Source organism: Leopardus geoffroyi, chromosome D1, assembly GCF_018350155.1.
Source record: "Leopardus geoffroyi isolate Oge1 chromosome D1, O.geoffroyi_Oge1_pat1.0, whole genome shotgun sequence".
Classification (NCBI taxonomy): Eukaryota; Metazoa; Chordata; class Mammalia; order Carnivora; family Felidae; genus Leopardus; species Leopardus geoffroyi.
This window is the reverse complement of record NC_059329.1, coordinates 49114653-49124725: the sequence shown is the minus strand read 5'-3', so window position 1 is coordinate 49124725 and position 10073 is coordinate 49114653.

Here is a 10073-nt window from a genome sequence, read left to right as displayed (position 1 = left end):
TGACCTCCTCCCCTGAGCAAGGGGAATTCTCCAGCAGACTGTTAACATACTTCATCTGCAACATCGCCTCTTTCTGGTTCTATAGCAGACTGCCTTTGGACTTGAACTGCAAATCTTTCCTGAGTCTCCAGCCTGTCACTACCTACCCTCCTCCCCCATCAGATTTTGAACGTGCCAAGCTTGTACAGTAACATGAACCAATGTCATCAAATAGATTAATTTCTCTTTCTATACACACACACATTCTGTTGGTTCTATTTCTCTGGAGGCCCTAATATAGTCCCTATTCTCTAGCACCCAGCATCTCTTGAAACAGAGATGCAAACAAGCAATTGTATTCCAGTGTGAAGATTGCCCTAAAAGTTGCTTTCATGTATAAAATATGATGAGAGCACAAAGAAGTATCTGTACTCTTGTGGGCACACTTAGGGAAGGCTTTCCAGGAGTTGTTTTCTAGGAGGGTAGGGTCTTAGAGAGATCAATGTGAAAATGTCCAAAGGTGTGGGAAAAGTGTGTCCTGAGGACCATGTGTGCAGGACAAAGTGGTGACAAATAGAAATTCAAAATGTAGCAATTGAACAAAATACTCAAAAATTAAGAAAAGCAGTAATATGCCTGTGTACACCTCTGGACAGACAGACTCTCCTTGGGGAAAAGAGTTCATTGTACACTAGAGTCCAGTGATGGAAACCAGGCAAACAAATGCTGAGATAGCACTCATGTCACGCCCAGAGAAACTGGCCTGCCTTATCCAGAGCTGGAGGGAGCTCTGAGTTCAGAGTGGTCTCCCCATAAGCACCTATGACTAGGACAGTCTTCTGTGTGTGGCACCCCCGGTTTGACCCTCATGGTGAATATGTGCTAAAAAGCACTGACATTTAATATACTTTGCTCCTTGTCTCAAATCCATTGGTGTAGGATTTAGAGAACAAATGGCTTGTGCTTATAGGTATGATTATATAATGTAAGTAAATAGGCTTAAAAACAAGAAAAAAAGCAAGAGAAACAGGAGTCCATTAAGATACAGAGTCAGCTGAGAATTCTGCCCCATTTTCTGAGAGAAGTTGAAAAGAAAAAGCTAAAAATAGAGAGGGAATGAGCAGGAAAGGACAGGAATGTGAATCAAACAATCTACACCTCTATGCTAAAAATTGATTAGGATTGAAAGTAGGTACACTTAACCTAATTGGGACGAAGTAACTGTAATTAGGTTAAGGGAAATTTGGGGTTGAACATTTCAAGGATACCTAGACCTCTATCAATTTTCCAAGTGGAGGTGTTGAGTGGAGAGGGAGTAGGGCTTTGAGAGTCTTATTCATCATAAAGATAGTCGGGAGGTGGGAATGGAGACTGGGAGGGGTGTTCTGACTTACTCTGGTCCCTTCTGAGCACCTTACCCACCCCTCCAGTGCCTGTTAGCCTCCCCACACCCTTATATTCATCCCCTGTCGAAAGGCTCTCCCTGTGCCCAGCTCTCCACCTTGCCCCGTTTCCATCTGTGGCCTAAAACAGTGATAGCCCATCAGCTGCAGCAATAACCAACAGGCCTTTCTCATTTCCAAGGTCTGTACTCTGACAGGAGCAATTTTTAATGACATTTCAAAGTAAATTGAATGGAGCTTGTAACAGCAACATTATGTGATTGTGCCTTGTGTGGTCATGTTTTCAGAGCCTGTGGCATATGGAAAAGGGATTTGCTTGGTAAATGACATCTTATGGAAAAATCGAGGAGAAAATTCAATTTGCCTTCAACTGTCAGTACCAACAGTATCTGTCCTGCCTACATCACACAGATGAAAGTTCAAGCTGCACAAAAAATCCATGCTGACCTCAGAGTAACTCTGTGTGTGCACATGTGTATGTATTTGTGCATGTGTGTGAATATGTGTGTTGGTGAGGCTGAAAACGACTCCAGGTATATGGATATCAACTTCTCCTCAGCAAGGCATCACAGGGGAAGATGGAAGCACTGGCTGTTGAACATAACTTTATTTGGTCTGTGTGAAGATTGAGACTTACTGACAAAAAGTTTTGCAACTAACTGGCTGTTTGGTCTTAAGCCACTTAATTTCTTGGAGCCTCTGTCCTCCTCTGTAAAATGGGGATACAGGAATTGCCCACCTAATGGGGTTTCTGAGAGGATGAAAAAGGCAGCATTTGTGACAGCATCTAGTCTGGCATTCAAAGTCCATCACGAGCTGGCCGTTAGTGCCCAATCTCAATTTGCATTGCATTGTTCTTCTAAACAAACCCTTTGCACTTCCTTCAAACAGGAAACCTTACACACACCATGCCATTGCTCACCTGGTTTTCCCTTCCTGCAATGCTAGGTTTTTCCATTTGTCCAAGGAATATAAAATTTTAAAAATTCAGCCTGAATCCCATTGGTTTCAGGAAGTCTTCCTGGATTATTTTTACCTTTGATGATTGTTCCCTCCTTGAACTCCTTTGAACTTTATAGCACCTTATCAAGTGTTTAACACAACCCCCCTTGGCAGCTTAATGGTGTGTGTCTATGAAACAGAGAAAATATTTTCAAATAACTCCTGTTGCATTTTCCTCTCTTCTTAATTCTGTTTATTTTCCCAAAATATTTTCTCTAATAGGACTAGACCAAAAGGCCAGAATGAGGAAAGGAGTCTATGATATGAGGAATGTCCCTTCCTGGAGGGAAGATGAAATCAGAAGACCTTCTGGTGCTGGGTGAAAGAAGGGAGTCAGGAGAGGAGGCAAAGTGCAGATACAAATGATGTCCCCTCCCCCCCGCCGCCCTCTGGGATCAGATATTGGTGGATAAGAAGATAGAAATATAAAGATAGAAAACATATAATCTCCTGGCCAGCTGTCCTCAAACATGATCCAAAGACAGTGTAAACCCCAAAGAGAAATACGAAATTTAGCATAACATTCCTAACTATGAAGTGCTTAGATGGTAGAGTAGGAATTGCTGAAAGAAGTGCCCAAGAGTTTGGCCTTAGTTTTCTATGGTCTGTTCCCTAGGGGATCCAGAAGTTCTGTGTGGTCTTGGGGCATTGGCATACTTGGGAGATGTTGGGTGATGAACTGAGAAGGTGAAGGGGGGTTGTCCATAGTAGTTAAAAGTGAAGAGATACCACAGCAAAGAGCAGGGCCAGCTACCTGCACTGGTGACCTCAAAGCAGTTGCAGATGTCTTAGAGGACCAGTGGTTCCAGTGAGAACCAGGGTAGGGCCACGCTAGTGAGCAAGACATCAGTCTTTAACTTCAGTGAGAGAAAGGCCCACAGGATGCTAGTCAGGGACCAAGGAATAGCAGAGACAGCAGGAACTGGAAGGAAACAAGGCGAAGAAGCACATCTTCTCTTAGGTTTTATGTTTTCCAACTGTCTCCCTCCCACGTTCTCCCCCATCACATCAGTGGGATGAGTGCTTGAGAGCAAGGTGAAATAAGTGATAGGAAATGAGAGCTACAGGCTCCTTCTCTCTCCTTCCCTCTCCCTCTCCTTCTCTCTCTCCCTCGCCCTCTTCTTCTCTCTCTCTCTCTCTCTCTCTCTCTCTCTCTCTCCTCCCTTCCTCCTCTTTTTCCTTTGCACATCTGATAAGTAGTGAGTAGATTCTGGCCTACTTCTGTGTATTTCATCTCCTCAAATAGATTAGAAGTTGCTGATGGGTGCCATCTGGGTGGCTCAGTCGGTTGAGCCTCCGACTTTGGCTCAGGTCATGATCTCATGGTCTGTGAGTTCGAGCCCTGTGTCGGGCTCTGTGCTGACAGCTCAGAGCCTGGAGCCTGCTTCAGATTCTGTGTCTCCCTCTTTCTCTGACCCTTCCCTGTCCGTGCTCTCTCTCTGTCTCAAAAATAAATAAACATTAAAAAAATAAAAAAAAAAAGAAGCTGCTGATGGGAGTGACAGAGTTCTAGAACTGTTCCTGACATTGTGTTCTGAACACAGTGGGCACTTAGTCAATGTTGTCAGTTTTGAGGAGTTACAACATATACATCTTCATCTGCAGAAGTGGTGGTGGTGATGATAATAAATGCTCCTGTTTGCTATAAGGGAGACATAGAGTAGCAGATGAAAAGAAGGTTCTGGATCCAGACTGTCTTGGTTTGAATCCTGGGTATGCCAACTGAACTAGCTACGGGACCCTGGGGGGAAATCATTCAACTTCTCTGTAACTTAGTTTCTTTAGCTGTAAAATGATCATAGTTCCTAGGACTGTTCTGAGGATTAAAAAAATTTGTACACATATACCTAAAGTGCTTGGGTCATATAAATCACTTGAAAACATTTTTATCTTATGTGCCAGGCAATTTAAGTGCTTCTTGGTCTCCATTTTATTTATTTACTTTTTAAAGTTAATTAGTTGTTTTAGCTTATTTTTTGAGAGAGAGAGTGAGCAAGCAGGGGAGGGGCAGAGAGAGAGGGAGAGAGAGAATCCCGAGCAAGCTCCTCATTGTCAGTGTCGAGCCTGATGTGGGGCTCGAACTCATGAGCCATGAAATCACGACTGGAGCTGAAATCAAGAGTCAGATGCTTAACTGACTCAGTCACCCAGGTGCCTCTATCTATCTTCTATCTATCTATCTATCTATCTATCTATCTATCTATCTATTTATCTAGTAGGCTCTACCCCCAACGTGAGGCTTGAACTCACAACCCTGGGATTGAGAGTTGCATGCTCTACCAACCGAGCCACCCAGGCACCCCTTGGTCTCCATTTTAGAGATGAGGTGCAGAAACGTTAAGTGACTTGCACAGGAGCACAGAGCTAGCAAGTGATAGAACCCAAATTCCAAGGCAGTCAGCCTGAGCTCACAGACTGCACACATTCATTACCCTTTTCTGGTAGAGAAGAAGTAGGATGGAAACCACTCACTTTCCTATTAGTCCTCAAGTCCCTCACTCTGTGAGCACTTTCTCCCCTACTAGGGCCATTCTGTTAGTGATTTCTTCTCTTCCACACCCACTTAGATAGTGACAACCCACAGCTCTTAAGAACATCTTACTTGGTGTATTATGGTTAAGAAAAAGAGAAATATAAGGTTTATTTTACTGTACTTATTCTCTCCTATATTTAAAGTTTCTTAAAATTAAAAATTTAAGTTCCTATTATTCTCCCAGGCTATTAATAATTTTATTAGAGTGAAAAATTTGGGGCCATTTGGAAAATTTAGATTTAATAGATTAAGCTGAAACTATCACATTAGATGCCATTTATTAAGTGTATACTGGTGACAAACACTGTATTGTGTCTAGTCTTCACAATAATCTTGAGGGTTTAGTATTGCTATTTAATTTTAAAGGTGAGAAAGCCAAAAGTTTTTAAAATAGGAATCCTCAGGAAAAAAAAAAATATATATATATATATTTACATATAAGTTTATACACATAATACTAGAAATCCTTTGAAAAAATTATAAGCAGATTTAAAAATACTTAATAAGATGGAGCGTATAAATTATGAAAGAATAATGTCCATGACTGTGAATATATGATGACACATTACTCATTTAACTTTCTGGAGGCCACATCAATATGCTGCCTAATTTAGCCTTGAAAAATGCATGGAGTTAACCTGGTTATTTCCTGGAAGGATTCTTTGCAGAACCTTTCTGTAAGGCAAGACAATAAAATTAGGAAGAAAAATCAAATTATACACCTTGAGTTTAGAAGATCAGGGTTCATGAACACATGGAGTAAAAGGGTAGATACCCCAGGGTAAATGTTTGCTAGAGAAGTTCTATTTGAATTTCCTTTCCTAAAGCTTCAGATGTAGTTTCAGTATCAGATTTTAAGCAGCATTCATACTATTCTGTTAGAAGTAAATGCAGCTGACTTGAGAGCTGCTGGGACTTCCTCAGCTGGGTTAGAAAAGGGGCACAGTCTTGGGAAGATAATGATTTAAGACTGTGTTTCTCAAACTCTGCCTTGTATCAGAATCACCTGGAGGGCTTCTAAAAACAGGTTGCCAGACCTACACCCAGAGTTTGATATAATAGGTCTGCTGTGGGGTCTAAGAATTTGCATTTCTAATAAGTTCCCAGATAATGCAGACGCTAATAAATCCAGGGACCATCTTTGAGAACCAATGATTTGGGAGAAGCTTGATTGCCTTTATCCATTTTTGGTAAGTTTCCTTCCTTCTTCTTCTTACTCTCTGCCTCTTATTGTTTTCAGGGTCTCCTCCATGTTAGGAATGGAGAAACATCACACTGCCCTCTCTGAAATCACTTGGACTCTGGTTTTGGAGACATCATCAAGGTATACTGGAGAGATTACAAAAGATGGAGAAGGAGAGTCCTGGGTATGAGTGTAAGACTTGTCATTCACTACCTGCATGATGCAGGACAAATCATTGAACTTCTTTGAACTTGAATTTCCTAATTCATGGAATGGGAAAAATGATGAGAGCTCCCTACCTATGTAATGAGATTGCTGTGAGAGTGAATCAAAGGACAGGTATGAAAGCACTTTGTAAATCATAAAGCTGCTTGATATGATATGGCCTCGAACAGACCCGTGTTCGAATATTGGCTTAGTCCAATGTGATGTCTTGGACAAATTTACCCTCTCTGTGCATAAAATAGAGGGATAAAATATGTATCTCATAAGTTTATTGTGAGAATTAAATTAGATAATGTTAATAAAGTACCGAGTATATAGTCTTAATAGGGCTTAATAAAGGTTAATTGCTGCTCCTAACTGTATGAAATTGTACCACTTTCTACCCAACTGCTCAAGCTCCAAATGTAAGAATCAGTCTTGATTAACTTCTTTCCTTCATTCTCCACTTCTGTTTTATCTACTGGCATACCTCTAGCAAATGGTAGACACTAATACTTAATAGACAAAGGAATAAAATTCTGTTAGTTTTGACTTCCAAAATATATCCTGAATGGGTTTATTTTCTCAACAATGCCCTTGAGGCCAGTCTTGTCCAAACATCTCTTACCTGGACTACATCACAGCCTCTTAGCCATTCCTAGTTTACACTTCTGCCAACCAATTCTCATTTTCTTGTAGACTTGAATACTTTTACTTGATCTCTAATCTTCACAAATTTTACTAGACTGTATCTAGTAGTATGTTTTTGAAAAAATCTTGTTTGTCACTTGAACTTTTGAAATGAGAGCACATAGATTTATTAGATTTGGGAAAAATTTCAACCATAATCTTTTTGAAGATTTCCTGTCTCCATTTATTTTAATTTCTTTTTGAATATTCTATTAGATCCATGTGAGACTTTGGTGTGTATTCTCCATGTGTTCTTATTATTTCTTTTATATTACTCATCCTTTTGCCTCTCAGTGCCACATTCTGGGAATTAAAAAATTTGGTCTTCTAGGGACACCTGGCTGGCTCACTTGGAAAAGTTTGTGACTCTTGATCTCAGTGTTTTGAGTTTGAGACCCATGTTGGGTATAGAGATTACTTAAAAAAAAAATCTAAAAAAAAAAATATTCTGTCTTCTAATTTACAGAGTCTCCTTTCATCTGTGTCTAAACTACTTGGTTTTGCTTTTTATTTTTGGTTAAAAATTTTTTTTAATTTTAAAAATTTCCATTGGATTTTTTTTAGAGTCAGAAGTTATCACTATGTACAATTTAAGTAAAGTTCTCGTTTTCTCCAGAGCAGTGTGGTGGAGGAAAAGATCCTGGGCACTGGAGCTAAACCAACCTGGGTTTTGAATGTTGGCTCTACCCCTTCCTAATTGTGTAGCCTTGGGAAATATTATGAACAGTCTCTAGGTTCCTCATCTGAAAAAAGGGAAAAATAATAGTACTTGCTTCTTTTTGGAATCAAGTGGGAGAATACATTGAATGTATTTAGGTATGCAATAAAAGGCAATTTTTTTTTCTTGGTGGAATGATAATAGTGGTCAACATAAAATAATCTCCAATGGTTAGAATTTGACCTATCACAAATCTTGGGTCTTGAATGTATGTGGTTTTACATAGTGTTTCTTAAACCGTCTCCTTGTTAGGCTCACCTGAGTGTGGAGTACTGGACAATATGATAGGAACCCAGGAGCCTATGTTTACACTAGGGACTATTTTTGCACACTCCCGAGAGTTTCTATTCATATGACTGCATTTACCTGATAAAATGCATAAATAAGGGAAAGATAAATACTAATACCTCAAAAATTCAAGTAGGGGTGGGGTAGGGTGTAAGAAAAGAAAGAAATTGACATTCTTTGGGTGGGCTCTTCTAGCATAACAATGCTATAAAATTATGTTGCTTATTTATTTTGTAGATGCTCCACTCTGAAAATAAGGAAGCTCCGGGGCGCCTGGGTGGCTTAGTCGGTTAAGCATCTGGCTTCAGCTCAGGTCATGATCTCACAGTCCGTGAGTTCAAGCCCCATATCGGGCTCTGTGCTGACAGCTCAGAGCCTGGAGCCTGCTTCAGATTCTGTGTTTCCCTCTCTGTCTGCCCCTCCCCCTCCCCCACTCATGCTCACACGTGTGCTCTCTCTCTCTCTCTCAAAAATAAATATTTAAAAAATTTTAAATATTAAAAAAAAGAAAGAAAATAAGGAAGATCCAGGATGCAGGACACTTAGGGATTTCACATGGTGGCTGTAGCAGTGGTGAAGTGATATAGAACTTGTCCTCATAAACACAGCAGGCAGAGCAGGATGGAGCTGAAAATTTAAGGAAGGAGAGAAATAAAGGAAGGGAGGCAAAAGAGAGACTCTTTCTGACACTTTCAGGAGGGGAGATTCTGATATTTTTTTCTCATGTGATTTGTCTTTTTCTTCTCTTTCCACCTTTAGCTCAGTCAACTCTCATTTAATTTCCCCCATACCCCTTTTATGTTCTTAAGTTTTGTGTTTCTGAACCATGGTGTCTTCCATAGTCTTAAATACTTGTTTGAGAATATTACTTCAGCTTGGAGTTCTGTGTTACAGATTTCTTAAATTTTTAAATTTAAGAAAATTTAAATTTTAATTAAATTTTAATTAATTAAATTAAAATTAAAATTTTAATTAATTTAATTTAGTAAATTAATTTTAATTCAATTGAATTAAAATTAAAATTTTAAAAATTAAAAAAATTTTTTAAAAATTTTATTTTAAAGAGAGAATCTGTGAGTGGGGGAGAGGGACAGAGGAAGGGAGGGAGAGGGAGAGAGGAGAGAGTAGAGAGAGAGGGTGAGAGGGAGAGAGAAAGAGAATTCCAAGCAGGCTACACTCTCTGTACAGATTTCTTAAGTTTTGTGATTGGTTTTAGAGTGAATTTTCATCAGTAGAAAGGCTTTGATTTGCATTTTCCCATTTTCATTTTTATGTTAATTTTGTATGGATGTGTCTGCTTCTATCCCAATTAACTTCATGGACAAAGTTTATAGTGTAGGAGCACCCTCTTCTATGAATTTTATCCTCTTCTATGCAGTTTCTTTTATGGAAAATAGTGTCATCTAATGGTGCTCTGATGGGGGATGGGCATGTCTTATATTTTGTTTCTCTAGGATCCTTAACTTTCCTCCATTATTTCTTTCCTATTACTGATGGCCTTATCTCCAATTAGTCCACCCCTTTTCTTTGTATCTTGTACTTCTGCCCAAAGCAATGTTTCCTGGGGTTACCATTTCTGGTCTCATATAGTTTTAAGCTCCTTCCCTGCAGATTTCTTGCCTCAGGGGGTAGGGGATGCAGTGGGGGCCATATGAGGAAGTTTCAAAATTAGGTAGCCACCATTGTTCTCTAAACCTTGATGATCCTGGGAGACAGATTGTTCTGACAGAAAGTTAACCCAAGGATATCCATCCATCCATCCATCCAAAATATTTGCCCTATCCTCTGAGCTCTGTGTGTATGTCTGATTGGTTCTCAGTTTATTCTGATGATGGACTGAATTCAGCTGTATCAGGATGAAAAGTTAGTCTTATGTCTTCAAGTGTTATGTGTTCAATCTTCCTGTGTTGCCTTTCTACCAAGCAAATAGTTCCCCACTTTGCATTTACTCTTTTTTTAGGTCCTTGTTGAGCTCTCTTCAGATCCTTCCTGCTTCCCTCCTGATGTAATACAATTATCAAAAGCAGGCTATGCTTTTAGAGCTTCGTTGTTACCTGACAACAACTCTAAGTT